The sequence below is a fragment of the Varroa jacobsoni genome, unplaced genomic scaffold, assembly GCF_002532875.2.
Source record: "Varroa jacobsoni isolate VJ856 unplaced genomic scaffold, vjacob_1.0 scaffold_1469, whole genome shotgun sequence".
NCBI classification, from domain to species: Eukaryota; Metazoa; Arthropoda; class Arachnida; order Mesostigmata; family Varroidae; genus Varroa; species Varroa jacobsoni.
In genome coordinates this window covers 50371-66985 of record NW_019214371.1, presented here as the reverse complement: position 1 = coordinate 66985, position 16615 = coordinate 50371, and the positions used below count along the sequence as shown (strand labels likewise).

Below are 16615 nucleotides of genomic sequence, written 5' to 3'. Positions count from 1 at the left end.
ATACGCCCTCTTTCGCACAAAATAGCACAAACGTTGTTTTCGACTTTTCTGCTCACTGTTCATATCTTGTCGATCGCGCAGGTCGACCATTCAGTGTGATGAATAATTGTTCTACAACGGCAACGACGACAAACACATCGACGTCTGCCCACAATAGCGTACAGACTGGTCAGAGCAGGCAATGACTGTGCCACATGTGCAGTTGTAGTTGAGACAGATCTGCTAGTGGCAATGCATGAGGCCGGCAGGGGGGTCGGATGACGGGCCTAAACAAATCAAACGGTAACACAATGGATCGTCCATGGCCCACACACCGTTGTTATTATTATTACTGCGGCACACATTATTGCGGCGACGATCGCGGACGCTGCGATGCATCCTGAAGACGATGGTGAACAAAAAAAAAACGGCGCCGCCTAAACCGAAGAGAGTCTCGAAATATCGCTCAAGCAGCTGGGCGAACGTGGAAATGTACCGCCGGCGCGTTTATATAGCAACAAACACCCGTTCGAAAAGAACATGGATAAACAATCGATAAAAGAAGACAAGCGTGGAGTGGCGATGGGTTGGGCAAGCGAATGAACTCGAAGCGCCGTCGTAATAAGAGGCAATCCGTGAACTTTTCTGGGTTGCTGCCCTGGAAAAGCGAGTTGGTGCTCTCTGCTAACAGGGAAGAAGAAACAGACAGGGCAACGCCCAAAAGCCGATAAATATATTAATGGATTGCGATCCCTAGATGAATAGAGGACTAAATAATAGGTTAGATGGTACGTTTTGCTACTGTTGTTACCACTCTTATTGATATCCGTACTTCGCTTGGCTCGTAAACATAGTTAGTGCGCTCGGCAATAACGCGTAATGGACGACGAGATGGGAAAAGGGGCAGACGAGACGTCGGCTGGGAACAGAAGAAGCAGTGGAATGGGCAGAATCTTTGAAGGAGGAAACGTCGCATTGGTAAGTGGCATTTGTAAGAACGACCGCATTTTAGCTAAACACGAAGCACTCCTACAAACGTAAGCAATGCATGATTTTTAAGAAGTTCTCAGTAAAATGCAAAATGTGTTCATCCGAAGTTGATAGGTGCATGGTAAGGGAACTTAGGAGAGGCAAATTGTTAATTCATTGGGTTTAGAGCATCTTGCGGGGCCAACACTAAATTGCAATTTCAAAAGGATCAGTAATTGACACATAGGCCGTGTCGAGATTGTACTCTCCCAAGGCATTACGTTGTGTGATAGTTTCAGTTAGTGACAACTATTATTGCTAGTTAGTCCACCGAAGAAGAGCAATTCTAGCTTTGCAGTGTTTGGTTTAGGATATAACATATAGTACATAAGTGAGAGGCTAGTTAACATAGTAAGTAAGAGGCTACTGATGATAACTTACTAAAATTGAACTGATGACTGTTTCGTGAACTATCTTGAAATCAAATACGTTTAGATTTGCTTCGATAGCCTCAGACGATAGGCGTGCTCCCAAAGGGCATATTTTTCTGTCAATCGTATAAAATGCATCCTACTGGTTAGAACGCACACCTACATCACAGCAACGTTTTAAAACAGATCTAAAAGATTTCTATTAAATACACTTGTTATGACTTATTATCTGACGAAAGACAATTTTAAGAATATTCTAATAGAAAAAAAATTAAATCTGTGTTTAATATTTTAATAGAATTTAATATAATAACTCTTTATATGAGTGCTCTAAGTTTTTGGCAAAATTCTGCCAATCATTTCATTAGGTCGGATTCCACTAGCGATCGTCCACTTTAGACAGGTATATTGTGTTTTTAGCTTGATCCTAATTGTTTTTAGTTGCAGTGCATTGAACATTGCTCAAGTTGTGTGTAATCTTATGGTGGGAAGATGCTAACGACGACCCGATACGAATCAAACCTGAGTCGGCCTTTAATGCGGTGCACGACGAAGCCTACATGAGCCTTTACTACTGTTGTGGGTGCCTGTCTACTTAATACCTAAATAGCATGCAAACACAGCGGTGAGCTGTTTAACCAAGGCTCCTTCCTAAGTCCATATCGTGACGAGGATAAATTTGTTTGTGCGCGTTCGAATAAGACTCGTATTAGTAATAGAGCACGGTCGATAAACAACTTTCAACTTGTAGATTCTACTGTTACAGGTTTTGCGGTTCAACACGTTATTTTGAAAAGAATGGATCTCAGGACTTCTAGACGTATCCTGAAAATTTCATGCGACGAGATCAGGAGAAGCTATATTGCAAACGGAATTACATCCGGTGAAATATCTGAATTTATCCAGGTACATTACAACTAGCAATCAAAGATACCGTTAAAATATCATCGTCAAATGTGAATTTGGAACCTATATCAGCTCCGCTTGGCTGTACCTACATCGAAGGGGGTCCATTTGTTGTCGCGCGCTTCGCGAGCTCTCGCCTCAACAAGTCATCAGCGGGGTTACTGTCACATACACAACGCGTACTAGCAATGACCATATTCTATATTTAATTTTTTCAGTCTAACATAGTTGAGAATCTAACAATCGTTGTGATTTCATCTCATTTACCGATTAGGCCAGGTCGTTACGGCATTTATATATATTATATGTACGGCATTAATATTTAAGTTACTCGTAGACGCTGAACAAGCAAACGAAGGTGATAATGGATTAAGTTTTGACAATGCGGATTACGATAAAGGATAGTATAATATTGAGAATATACAGAAGTGATTGTTTCCTCAGTTTTTCTCCGCTTAATTACACGTACGTATACGTGGTTTTATGAGTAGGAATAGTCCAAGACGCAGCGCGTGAACCTTCAATAATTAGCTGATAAAGTAAGCTGCCGAATCTCTCAGAACCACAAGAAGGTATTCGAGTTCTTAGTCGAAATCAAAACTAAGAATAGGACAGAGGTGAAATGGCGAGCATACGACATTGTATAACTGAACTATACAAATTGAATTTTAAAGCCTCTAAATAATTTTTTTTCTCTAAATAATGTTTTCATAAAAACTCCTAAAAAGAACAAATGCTGTTGGATCTCTGAAGCACGGCAATAAAATCACAACCTCGAGTAAGCAAACTGTTCAGAAAAATTTTATTTTGCCCCATGTAAAACTTTTCAATTTTTAAAGGAAAAAAAATATCAAGTAAGTCAAACTCCAGAACAATTTTCAATAAAAAAAAAGCTCCGTTTTTAATACCGTACCTAGTATTATACCAAGTCTATCGTTACATTCGTTGTTTTTGCCTTTTATCAACCGAGGATCACTAGAGGGAAAGCTATATACGTTTACAAAGTGTAAGTCTGTAGTCTTGTAACCCTCGAATGGGGGAAACCCAAAATGTGGGGCAGTAAAAAGCCTCGTCTTATATATATTATTCATTGTTGTCCTAAATGTGCTACCTTATGCGCAAGAGATAAATTTCGGTATGTTTCTAATATAGCCGTTTTTCTTGTCGTCTAGTCAATAAGCGATTTTGGTGCCACTGCAACATTTACTTTCCATTTTATTGCCCGAATCAATACAAACAATTCAGTCCAGTACTTTGATATATAATACTAGCTTCCGTTATTTTACTATTCAAAATACTGAATTTGGATCCTTCCCAACGATTAATTAACGATTAATTTAACCGGAGTATTCCTACTGCTGTAGAGTTTGGCTGCTTTATTTTTAACGGCATCTCGAAGTTCTTAAACCCGCACTGAGAGTACCACGTGACACGAAACGAAAAAACAGCGTCATAATTCCTACGTCCACACCTGCGCTTTATGACAATGCCGATACACATATGGGTGAGTCCATTGATGCTTCCGAATATTCTGACTGCGTTCAAGTAAGCTTAGGAGCGCTATAGGACAGACAATATATGTTCACCAAAAACATGCACAACACTAAGGAAACGGTAATAATCTGTACGGTAATAAACATATTTGTTTATTACCGTACAGATCACTATACAATTAGCTCATTGAATACGTTTGTCATGATTGCGCACTTTTCAACAAAGCAGACTTGGCCTGAAAACACAGCAGAAAATCAATGTAAAATTTATTAAAGTACTAGTTACGGACTTTACGGGTTTTAGAGTACTAGTACGGACTGCTGTAATTTCAGTGCGTTTAAGGTCTCCTTCCTAGCAATTTCTAGGACGATGTACATTAAGGGGTCAAGTTCACTTCTGAATTGTTTTAAATTACTCGCAATGTTCGAGGAGATTGAGTTTATTGTGCAAGAGCAATGTCCTATCCTCAGACAACTACGATATCAGTCTGCCTGAATATTTACTAGAAAATTATACACAATTAAAGCACGCGACTTCAAACGATTTCGTCAACTTAAATTTAATTCAAAGTGTACTTCATTTGTGAAGAGGTGATTAGGCCTAGCAATGAGTATTCGCTCGATTATTGAATCCATTTGAAATATTTCTGATAATTATTTTGTTTTACCATTCGAATAATCCTTTCGAGATTCGAGGTCCGAGCCTTCAACTTTCTAAATACGCAGTAGCGATGTTTACAAATACATACGGTGTTATTATTATCAGCTACGATTTTCATAGCTGTCAACGCGCTATTATATAAACAGAATCAAGTAAATGACTATCATTTATGCTGACGAATGAGCTATATTCAATTAGTACTGACTTTGAAATATTAAGCCACTTGCGCAGCGCTTAAATTCAAATAGTCAGTCTCGAAATAACTTGCTCGAAAGCGGTCGACGCCAAAGACTCGCTTTCTAGCCTTTGTATCCTTCAAGAAAAATGACTCAGCGTTGCTTTCCGCTTCAGCTCATTCATGTACTTCATGGGTTCTTTTTGAACGTGTTATAACCCGATCTTGCAGGCGTCCTTCAACTATGCTCAGCTACTACACGAGGTAATCCGCTGGAATTGCAGCTGTCCTTAAGGTCTTGCCAAAGCTCAGAGTTATTTGGTCAACTTTCATTCGTGTCGCCTTTTTAAAAAGAGAAGGAGCAGTAAAAGTAGAGATAAAAATTGATTACGTTGAGTCGACGTCCAGGCTGTCGTTTTCGGCTACCCGGCGCGTCGCTAGCAAGCATCGATCCACACGGACGGAACTGCTGAGAGCTGACGAATAGCTCAGAGTTTGCCATTGCCAACTTTCTGCTACTTAACTTGCTTGCACTTTGCTACCAACGCAGAGCGCATCTTGCTCATGCCACCACTATAGCTGCTCCTGCTGGAAAAACGGAAGTTCATTACAACGATGTGCGCGATGTCGAGGAGGCATCGTCTTTCTTCATCGTTGACTCCCGCGGTCCTACAGGAGAGCTCGGTACCTTTGTTCAGAGAGCTATTATATTGTTATGCTAGATGAAGCATCTTATGTAGAGAGCACATTCTGGCCATCAGAAATGACGCCACATTGGATCGACGATAGGACGCTGGGAAATGAAAGAGACAAAGAAAAACAAAATAGAACTGCCAGATCAATTTGTTTTGTTAAACTTACATTATCAATTAATTTAATGTGGTGTTGTAACACCACGATTCTAATATTTACCCTAATTCAATAAATAAGCGCCTGTAATAGATAGCGTAATGAAAATCCCACACCGTAAATGTAATTAACTAGATGTTTTCTGTTACGTACCTTGGTGTCTTCCTATAACCCACCCGTCATCCTCAGCAAAAACGTTACTCTATTTTATAGATGTTGGATACAGACGAATATACTCATACCCGTTTCATTGCGTACTAAAGTCCTGTCTGAAACTAAATAAATACTACCGTAACAAAAAGACACATGATTGCATTTCTGCATTCTCACTCTTACCTCTCAATTTAAACGTCTATACATCTCTGTTTAATTGTCATTGCCAGATAGTTCCTTTACTCCAGCGCTCACGTTCTACTCCGGCATGGTTGATACTTCTACACATTCTTATTGCTTCATATCGAGATCAATAATCCTTTTTCACTGTAATCTTCCGCTGAGTAAGTCCGCTAGCAACTGACTGATATGGTAAACTATAGTTCTTTCGTACAAGAAAAAATAGCAATAATGGCGGTAGCTGTAAACACACCCTGTCTGTTCTTGCATAGCTTTTCTTCATTATGCTATATCTCAGTCGATCGCTCTGTCTTTGCCTTGTGTTTTGTTCAACCTAGGCGTCTGACGCGACAGAGCTAGCGGACGCAGTTCTTGTAACTATAATTCACTTTGGCCACACAGGCTAAACGGCCTCCAGTAATCAGCGGCTGCTCTTTTGAAACAAATCCCATGACACGGCGGCAAAATCGTGTCATTGCGCAAATCACCACAGAACTGTAATGATTTCATAGAGCGTCTGTGATTTCCCTTGGGCTGGCTAACTGGCAAGCGGGTACAAAATGAATCAAATGTCTTTTCCACAGATACGGTGAGCAAAATACGTTGAAAAGACAATTCGGCTGACAGCATATTGGCAAAGACCCGTAAGTAAGTAAAGATACCCCTCCCGTAAGAGAGATGGCGAGAACCAAGGACAGGCAGATAAAACTCCTATCGAGGGAAAGAAAGCCCAGTTTCGCGACTACGAAGGGAAAATCTAGTTAATTAAAAAATAAATTTCTAGTTTCTTACCGAAAGGAAATAAAAAAAGAAAGCAAAAAGGCGGACGTATACATGAAAACGTCCAAATAATAATCAGAAAGAATTTCGCCACCTGTATAGCCATGTTCTTGCCATTCTCTACGTTCCCTATGCAGCACGTGAATGCATGAACGGAGGACGAAAAAAATGCTACTCTTTAAGCACTGATTGAAACATTTTGGGGCTGGCCGGCACCTAGATTATTACGTCTAAAATTCTGGTCGGTCCACAGGTCAACGCAGGCAATGTTATCAAATATGATGATAGTCTCGTTACGACTGTCACCCTCGAATCTAGATTGATGCGCTTTCTTAGAACCGTCTGAGCGTAACATTAACTACATGGTCAAAGACGCTGAGAAATATCTGAAATGTTAGTCTCAGTATACTATCTATCTAGAAGAATCCCGTTGTTTTTGTATATATGACGTAATCGGAAAGCGTTATTCAGTAAATGCAGGTTCTATTGTAGCCCACTTAAGATGAATTTTGTATAACACATTTACGGTCTGTTATTATGAACACTCTTAAGCCGTGACCATGGTATTGTAAATCCCTGGTGCCGCAAAAACCTATTAATGAGATTAGGAGAGCGTCCAGTCTGACAGATGTTTGGCTTTTTGTTACGACCTGCATCGGGTTTATTGGAGTTTTTTTTTTGAGTTTTATTCTCCTTGGAGTTTCTTATTGTCATTGTACTGTATATTCTATATTTTTACATATTGCATTACCATGGCGTTATAACATTTACATTCGATATAACCATACCACAAAGCATTACCTTTCTTATTACGCGGCTGACCCCTCCAGGCAGTTGATGTAATTTTTTTTAAGTGTAGGTCGCGTGTGCAAAATAAAATGGATGCTTTTTATTGAAACATGTATAATTTTATTTTCCGTCTAGCAGCCTGCGCCGAACGCCTTTAGTTAAGACAGATGTCCTGTAACAGCGAATTGCGGTCACTGCCGACCTCACGGCTGAACTGCAGTCCATTAAATAAGCGAATATGACAAGTCTGTAGTTTATTTGTCCCAGAGCTACTTCGATGGTAGAGTTTTAAAAACCAGTCTGCTTTGGCATAACAATGAATAATAGCACAGCCTGCAGGGAATAGCGTCAATTCTTTCTTAAGCCCCACCAAACAGCGTCTTACCCGATGCAATCTGAAGTATTATCACGAGAAGCTAACACCAATGGTACTATTCCGTACCTTCGGACGCTTATGCCCTCCTGTGCTTATACGCATACTGCTTTCAAATCGGTGTCATATGTGTGCTTCGTAGAGATCTAGTGAGCGGAACTCTGTTTCTGTAAGTTTTCAAAATTAGTGACTACCACGTCCCCAGATAACCTCGAGTCCTTATATAGGGATCATATCATAATCAGACTCTACCTATTCTCGACATTATAGCTGCAGAGTACTTGTCTACTGTAATTTGCGTCTCAAAATTGCGTTCTTGTTCCCCACACTTCCTCGCTCGATTGCGTTCTTCCGCTTTACCTTTAATTTATAGCCCTTTGCTGTATCACTGAATTTATTCCCCCGTTGTTTTGGGCCATGTGCGGTGTGATCACTTCTGGGCATTACGCGCGCCCATGCTGTTTCGCTCAATATCTGCCCTCCTTCATTCTCGTTCTAGTCATTTGTGATTGCTGGAGAGCCCTACAGCCTATTCCCCTTCCATTTTCTATCCGTAATGTAGTCTCCTTCGTTTGTTCATATCCGCGTTCCACCTCTGCTCCGTTCTTAGCATAAGCAAAACGCCACAACGCAAGGAAACATCACGCAGCTCTACTGCTAACTTCCTTCAGCAATGACGCCTACATGTAGATGTGTTCCGTTATCTTTCATGACACCTCCTACCGGTTTTTGCGCTTCCCTCGTTGAGTAAAAAAAAAGCTGCTTCTCTGGCCAGTTTTAGTCTTGCTGCCATCCGCTGACTGTTTGATGCACTCGCGTTGGCCGGCTGCGACTGCTTGCAACATACGATGGCTCAATTTAATCGAGTTGACACAAGTGATTAAAAAATTCGTCATTTTTCGTCACTGTACAGCAACAGCTATTACACGTCATGTGCCCCCCTTTTTTCCTCGGTCTAGTCTAGCCTATCGAACGTACAATAAACCTGGTGAAGACAAACACACTGAGAACACCCTCGCTTGGGGACTTACAGAATAAGACTTAGTCTAGCGACCTCTAACGGGATGGACTTGAGTCTTTAAAAAACAATTCGACAAACAATAAATTCGTTATATTTGGTTGACTCGGTTGAACGGTTTTACTCGGGCTATTTGGGATGGTTTCCATTCTAACATATCAACTAAGTGCTGACGTTTAACAAAAATTCTCCAGTTTTACTTAGGCGGTCGTGCTCGGATTTGTCGCATATATTAGTGCCTTCCCCATGGATGAATGCAAAGTCAGAGCAGATTTAAAAAATGTTCATGTCCTGCAGCATATTTTCGCACACCTTAATCAATTCTATAACGATGCTATAGAACCGAAAATACCATTGTAGATTGTCTAGAATATCCATGTCGAAGGGAAGTGCTCTTACATTCTAATAAATCTAGCACCTGCTATTATAGTATACTAATGCTTTTCCAGAAAAACACCTATTTGGTCGTAGTGAATTTCAGTAGTAATCGACAGTAAATTATACTGTTTGGCCCTGAGTTAGTTATTTTCTACAGAAAAGCATATTATGATTTTACCCCTAATGGTCATAGATAGTAGTAAAAAAAGAAAAGCCAAAATCCAGAGTACGTTCATGCTGTATTGTTATCGTATCAAACCCATATCGCCAGTATGCTATTCTGCATCTTTTGCTCATACGTTAGATACAAATGAACAGCGATTTCTAAGTTGCTTCCTAACCTAACCTTTGCCTATAACTGTGCTTCTTCAATTCGTTTCACCAGTAGAAAATCGTTTATATTGTCTACCTAAGCCATTGCACATCACGATTACCTACCAGTTATCTTTCTGAGATCCTATACTGTCGTAAGGCAAAGCTGATAAACGTCTTTCGAGAAGCTCATGTTGTCAAGGGGCCAGATGCACGAAGCATGAGGTTAACCTGCTTAGCAAAGTTTTCAGCGACTTTCGACGCCCTTTTCAGTTCGAGATCCTCACTGTCAAAGATCGTAAGCATGCTCTAGTCTGCGCAGGGCCGTTCAAACACCCTCAGCTCTCAGCAGGAGCAGACGTCGTGCTATCGTGTGTGTATGTATCTCCTAGAGTGGGCAGCGGGCTGGTGGCAGCGACGTTGCTCAGTGTATATTTTCGCGCAATACGCCAGGGCAAGTAACGCAGTCCTGGTTCCCCTTCGGTTACAACCGATAAAGGTCCGGTATCTACTCTTTCCTCTTAATTACTGAGGCGCTCCACTAGTAAGTACGCACGTTATGTACGCACAGAGAAAAGGGGTGGCCCAAAAAATAACCACAGAAAAGAGAAGAATGCATATTTCCACAGATGTGCAGTAGCTGTGTGGACCGCAATAAAAGCTGAAGTGGCTGTAATTGAAGTACTATTTATAACAAGTACTTGGGCTGGGAACGAAAGCCTTGTAAATGAGAAAGCGGAACATGAGGATGTTTGGTCGATACGTTAGCTGAAACTTATGGTATGCCGATAAGACCGGAACATTACTTGGTTACGCTAGTAGCCTCTGTGTTAACTTCATCATAACCTTTTCGTATACCTATGATCGGTCATGACTAAACACAAAAAGATCCGAATGTACCTCTTACTCTTAACAAAGTAACTATTTCAAGAGCTGACTTACTTAGTTTTTATAAACTTAAATACAAGTTGTTTATATGGTGCATGAAAAATATTACTTCCGAATTTCGTTAGAACAAGGTATGCAGTCTACAATAGCAGCGTCAAAATTTCAAGAAGTGCTATACTTACTGTCATATTTATGTAACCTTTTAAGTATATTTAAAGAGTTAAGAATGAATCGCAGCCAAAAAGACCCGATGCTATGCCGGCCGGTGCGGCCCGGTGAAATTATATGTACTCATGTAACAAACGTCGCTAAAGAAATAGCAAATAATTGCGATAAAAAATTTTGCAACTTATTGTTTTTTTAATGCTTTATATGAGGGTCCAATGTACGATTTGCGTTATTGAAAATTTTGAAGGTTATGTAGCTCATTAGACGACTTTATTAAACGCAAAGATTTGTCGATGAGGTTCTTTTTCGATGGTAACTCTAGGACGACTTCCGTAACTCCTTTGCACACCGAGAAGGTGTGCTTAATCACCTTGTGCATCTCATTTTTTGTACTCGCTATGCGAATACTTAGGCTGGGGCAGGGTCCGGAACACGGATGTACAGACTAAGCCTCTGAAGAACTAGAAATTGATCGCAGCGGAACCAGAATAGCTTCGTCGGACCCACAGCCACAGTGAAAGATTTGCACTGGGACCCCAGCTAATACTCAACGACTGTTTGTATATGAGTTCATTGAAAATTTATCAAAATGGCACAAAGAGCCTTTTTAAAAATAAGTACCTCGAGTCCCGTAGAAAGCATCTAAGGGTCGATTCTCTGTTGAACCATTGGTTTGTTATTAATTGTAGGCTGTAACACAAAATATATGCACACCGAATTTGTTAATGACCTCTTGATGGCTCTTCGACGAATTTATCTCAACGAACATCAAGTTTTTTTAACTTTAATTTACTAGCACGAATAAATAAATAATCAAAGCAAGAGATGACTTGGTTGAACAGAGTACTTCTCAAAAACGTATTTGTCTATTTATTGAAAGCACATTCAACGACTTTCTATCGACGTCAATGGTCATAAAAGATGCGACAAATTTACGGGTAAACCCAGTAAATGGCTACTGTTACTTTTTTTCCTTTATTATGAGCATTTGTACGGAATGACTGTGTTGCCTGTCACTCGTTGACAAACTTGACGAACATTGAGGCCAGTTAACGGAAGGCAAAGAACAGCGAGGCTTTCTGGCTTTTATTAGAAAAGAGTGAGACATAGGAGGGGGGCCAAGCGTAGTACGATAAGTACTCCCGAAATGAAGCAGATGGCTGTGTCCGTCCTAGAAAGTCAAATACTCTTAATGGTCTGAGCGTAAGACTAAAGCATGGCAACTGCCGACACAGACGGAGATAGAAAGTTGTCTCTACACAGATAACTTTCGCGCGTATTGGGTTATTTCGATCATCGAGGAAAATGGGTTGTGATACGGAAGAAGACACTATAGCACGGGTACGCTTTTTGGCCGAAGATGGACGGGGTGCGAGATGTTCATGCGAACCACCGAACACTGAATATCTAATATGTACGTTACGAAAGAATAATTGATGGCTGATACTGAAAGTACAGAAGCAGAGTGTAGATCTACTTCTACCGATGCCAGCATAGCCTGATGATGCGCGGGGCTGTATATATTTATCAAAAAATCAGATATATCAAATCAATGTTACTGCAACATCTAGCGTCTATCTGTCTAGTTTTATTCTGAATTAGGTTGACTTGTAGCGTACACGCAACGAATTTCACCTCTGTAAGAGTTCTGTGTATAAATGTATATATATGTGTGTAGGAGTGTCTATTCATTCAGCTATTAGTCTTCTTCCGTTCTCTAGTTCTGAAATATTTACTATATATAGTGATAAAAAACAGTCATTGTGTATATTAAGACACTTACCGTATATGTTATATGAATTATAAAATAGGTACAGAACGCTTATGATTAAGCTAGCTTTAGTGGTAGATGATAGAACTGATTTTATTTGGAGACCTGTGCAACATTGCAGCACTGTATATTCCGATTACTACTACGATAGATCCTGCTAATTTTAGGACGATGCTGCGAAGTATCTCACCTTAACTGCTGACAGAAGATCGTATAAAAATTGGTTGTACAAAACCGTTTCCATCCTCCTCCTCTACAGGCCGATAAAAGGTTCAAAGGCTATGTATACAGTCACTGGGAGCACGCCTGATCAATATACAAACTAGTTAATCAGCTACAGAATACATGTATCGAACAAGCAAGTTGTGTCTAAACACTTTTCACTATCATAAATTTTGTAGCATAATTGTCTATTAAAAATATATCCGTTGGCTACATTTTACAAAATAAACAGTATCCTTTTTTATTGTTAGGTTGTCCTGTCGTCTCAAAGAATTCTTCGCCTACCTACTTGAAAACTTTAGTTTCTATTAATAAAGGTCAAGTCGGACACTTAAACAAATTAAAATAAAAATTAATTAAAAGGATATTAAAAAGGCGGACTAGTTCTGAAAATGGTAACTGTGGTTCCAGACCGACCAAAGTTCGTGGGCGGCTTGTCAGACGACTTCCTCGACCCGCTCGGGCTTCCGAGTTTCCTTTGTTTCATGTACACTCGAAGCCTGGGGTCGATTCTGGAGTAGTCGACTCTCAGCTAGATTAATTAATTGAAAATTGGTCTGCATGCTTGCTATCAAAAGCCTGGAGTACACATACGTAAATTGCTTAAATGTGAAATCGATTATTAAACTTCAAAAAACAAGTTTATGTAGAAATTACGTTAGTGAAGTGGCAAAGAGTTCAATTACTGGGTTAAGCAGCAAAATATGAGCTATTACTGCTAAATGTAAAATTGGCTTAGCTTTGGTATATCATTATTTATAATAGAACACTTTAAAATATGGCCTTTTGCAAAAGTTGCAAAAATACATTGTTTTGCATTTATACGTACTAATTTACTATTCTGGCGACCGAATACCTATTATTCGAAATGCAAGAAACGTTGGTCTTGTGTTTAAAGTAACGTTATTTTATAGCCGTGGAATGTCTTACTTCATTTTTTTACTCTTTTTCAGATGGATACGTACCTTTTAGGATTTAAGAGCCTTTGCTTAAATATTATCACTCGGGTTTTCAGTGCACAACTTGCAGTGAGCCATAATAAATAAAAATTTCATCCATATTCGTCGGAACTACAGCGGCGGAGATAGCCCGCCGTATAGATGTTGTGATCGGGGAAGAGTCTACTACCCGAAGCACTGTGAGTCGTTGGCAAAAAAGTCTACAGAGAAAATATTAAATTTAAATATCGACTATAGTTTCACGACTCTGATTATCGATTGAAGCTGCAATATAGTTGTTAACCACTAGAGGAGATGATAAACAAAATCTGCCTTAGGCAGCCACGATTCGCGTACACAACTAAACCACTTCTATCAAAGGAAAAGGCTCAACCTCGGTTGAAGGCCCTTCATTGTCCACCATACTCAGCATATATTGTTCCCACAGATATTATTTTTTTTAAATGTCAACAACATGTTAATATGAAAATTATTTAAATTTTAACATGATGTAGAAATTTCCTTTGAAACTAGATAGTCTTGTCTGGCCCACATTTAATAAGAGAGTTATTCAAATAGCAGGAGGCCTTAGCGGTGCTTATTTCGATTGAAAGTTAAAAGAAAAAACCTATATTTGCAGAAAAAAACTTAGGAAATTTAAAGTTCACTATCCTGCATTTAATATTGGATGACCTAATATAATAATAGATCTAGTAAGCTGGTTAAAGTTTAATTAAGCTTATCCTGAATCCTATGTTATATATTAAATCTTTAGGCCAGCTTTTACATGTTGAATAGTATATTATGCATTTGCCTATTGTTCCGTTTACTAAAATAACGTTCATTGAATTTCACCATAGACCCGAAGTCATAAAAATACCTGCAGACAGGGATTGTTATTAAAGTCAGATTTAAGTCTTACGGTCGTAACCGTATCAGCTACCACAAGCGTCAAATATTCCTCTCTTTTTTTAGGGCATTCTGGATTGTGCTGGTTTGAAGTAGGTGGACGTCGAGAACACCAGCTTGAAAATGTGGTTACTCTTCGATTATTTTTTCGATAGAGGAAGTAACTGATGTTTTGCCGGTAATATGCTAGACGGCTCTGATGCAGGCAGGCACGTGCCGAAGCAATGGAAGGAGCGTCTCTATTATCTCGGCTAGTTACAAGCGCAATGGATAGCCGAATTTTATAGCCAAGCGCACGAATCTCGGGGGTTGGGTGGAAGGAATGAGACTGGGGAAGACGAAAGGGCCGGCTGGGATCTCAATGTGATGAGACACCGAAAATGAAACGCCACACCTTTTGTCCAATTTAGTTCAATTTAACTCGCTTTTGCTGCCATAAGTTCATCTGTCTGACCGTTTGTCTATAAGCGCGTACAAAACAGAACAAATGGAGCTCGACGCAAATGTGCGAACGCTCTTCACGCAGACTGAACATCCTTCTAAGTTTTCTCCTGTGAACCTAGTGAACGTAGGGGACTCAACGAGAGGTAAGTGGGGAATAGCTCAAGCCTTTAGTGGCTGAAGCATTAAAAGAACAACCACAAGCTCGTAGCTTGAAAGATAAGTAGTTTCTTCTATGCTATGATCTGTGTGTTTGTGTAGCTGAATGGGTAATAACTGTAGGCATCCTTCTACCATGCGCAGCCACGCAGCATTCCCAGGTTGGATCAAGACGCTGCCAGACTGTTAACAAAAGTTAAAAGCAAAGCCAGACCACGTAAGCAATCCACGAATCCCACCTTATAATTTCAAGGCGATGTCGGTAGTGGCTGAAATTAATTGAAAAAGGAAGCATTGTGTTAAGGTTATGACAATGTAGACAGAATGCGGTTCATCAGAGTTCAGTAAAATCTTGCCCGAGTTAAACAACAAAGACAAAGTAAGCTACATGAATATTGAAATACTTTTTACAAGTAGTAGTTATCTCATTCTCGTAACGGCAGGCCGATTTTAGACAGCTGTCAAAGGAGTGAAAATAGAGCGTAATTTTTTTTACGCGAGGTTTTTTATATATAGAGAGAGAGAACATCGTTATGATTTTATGTTTCAAAAGACTCATACTTCTTGTAATTAATTGACGTCTGTAATAAAAATCTTAAGAAATATTCGCTAAGATGTTGAAAGTGCACTAAGTCCTAGTTAATAACTTTTTTTTCTTCTTTAAGTAAGCTTTTATTAACGGCCATTAGTATGACCATTTGTAGAGGCTGATATAAGTATTATTATTATTATTATTATTATTATTATTATTATTATTATTATTATTATTAAATAAGATAGAAAGGTTGTAATCAATAAAATGAAGCGACTGTGGTTGAGTCAGAAAATACGTTTTCTGAGACGGTAGACCGTAATATCTAAGCTAAAGTTTAGCGAAACGTCGAAAGTTTTTCATATGGTGATGCCGCAGTCCAGTCTGATATTCGTTTCGCAAGAGTTCATCTACAACCTGTTTAGGTCTCGGATAAAGACGGATATTGGACGTTCGAAAATCGATGCAGCAGGATATGCGCATAAACTCATGAAACTGGATTTAACGGCTCAATTCAATTAAGGGAGATTTCGTGAGCTTCTGAAGCCTATAGGTAGATAGCGACGTTCATCGAGGGATCGTCGCCAAATTGGTTGTAACCTGTAGGACAGCGTCGGCCATGTACGCCATCATATGATGTAAACAACCTAACTAGTCATTGTCTGTTCATATAGGCGCCTTCGAGATAGAGGACAAGACCCAGAAATTGTAGTATGTATGCAATAATACCGTACTGCACATGGTAATTTTCCTAGTGGTTCTGTTATGAAGCTAATTCTGGAGCGAGACAGATATTTACGTTGCATGTTTAATCATGGTGTTGTAAAAATAATACATTTGGAATAAGGGATGCACACAGAGGTTATTGCCTTGTCTGTGGCGCCCCGCGAGACAGCCTTTTGAGGAAGGATTAAGATTTTGCTAGGTTTTTCATTAAAACCCGCAAAAAAGACTCTCGCGCCGTTCATGTCTAATATAGGTATCTCTGGAAGACCGGTTATTGCAGTCGCTATTCATGAAGACACTGTCAAAAGGGAACAGCTCGACACACTAAACTCGATAAGAAGTAACTAACTTTGACTCATATATAGCATCACCAAAAGGATCACTTATCGCTGATTAGTTGTTAAATTAGTCGTTG

The 16615-nt window shown here is 39.6% G+C and overlaps 2 long non-coding RNA genes across 2 annotated transcripts; one reads left to right on the top strand and one right to left on the bottom strand.

Annotated features, from left to right (window-relative positions):
• Positions 1–43: 43 nt before the first annotated feature.
• Positions 44–3072, top strand: LOC147752132 (uncharacterized). The gene is made up of 2 exons (XR_015314939.1): positions 44–957; positions 2146–3072. It is a non-coding gene; the product is annotated as an uncharacterized LOC147752132 (long non-coding RNA).
• LOC147752131 (uncharacterized) lies at positions 3065–6897 on the bottom strand. Its single transcript, XR_015314938.1, has 2 exons — positions 5800–6897; positions 3065–5407 (listed from the first exon to the last, which is right to left on the bottom strand). It is a non-coding gene; the product is annotated as an uncharacterized LOC147752131 (long non-coding RNA).
• Between the last annotated feature and the right edge of the window lie 9718 nt (positions 6898–16615).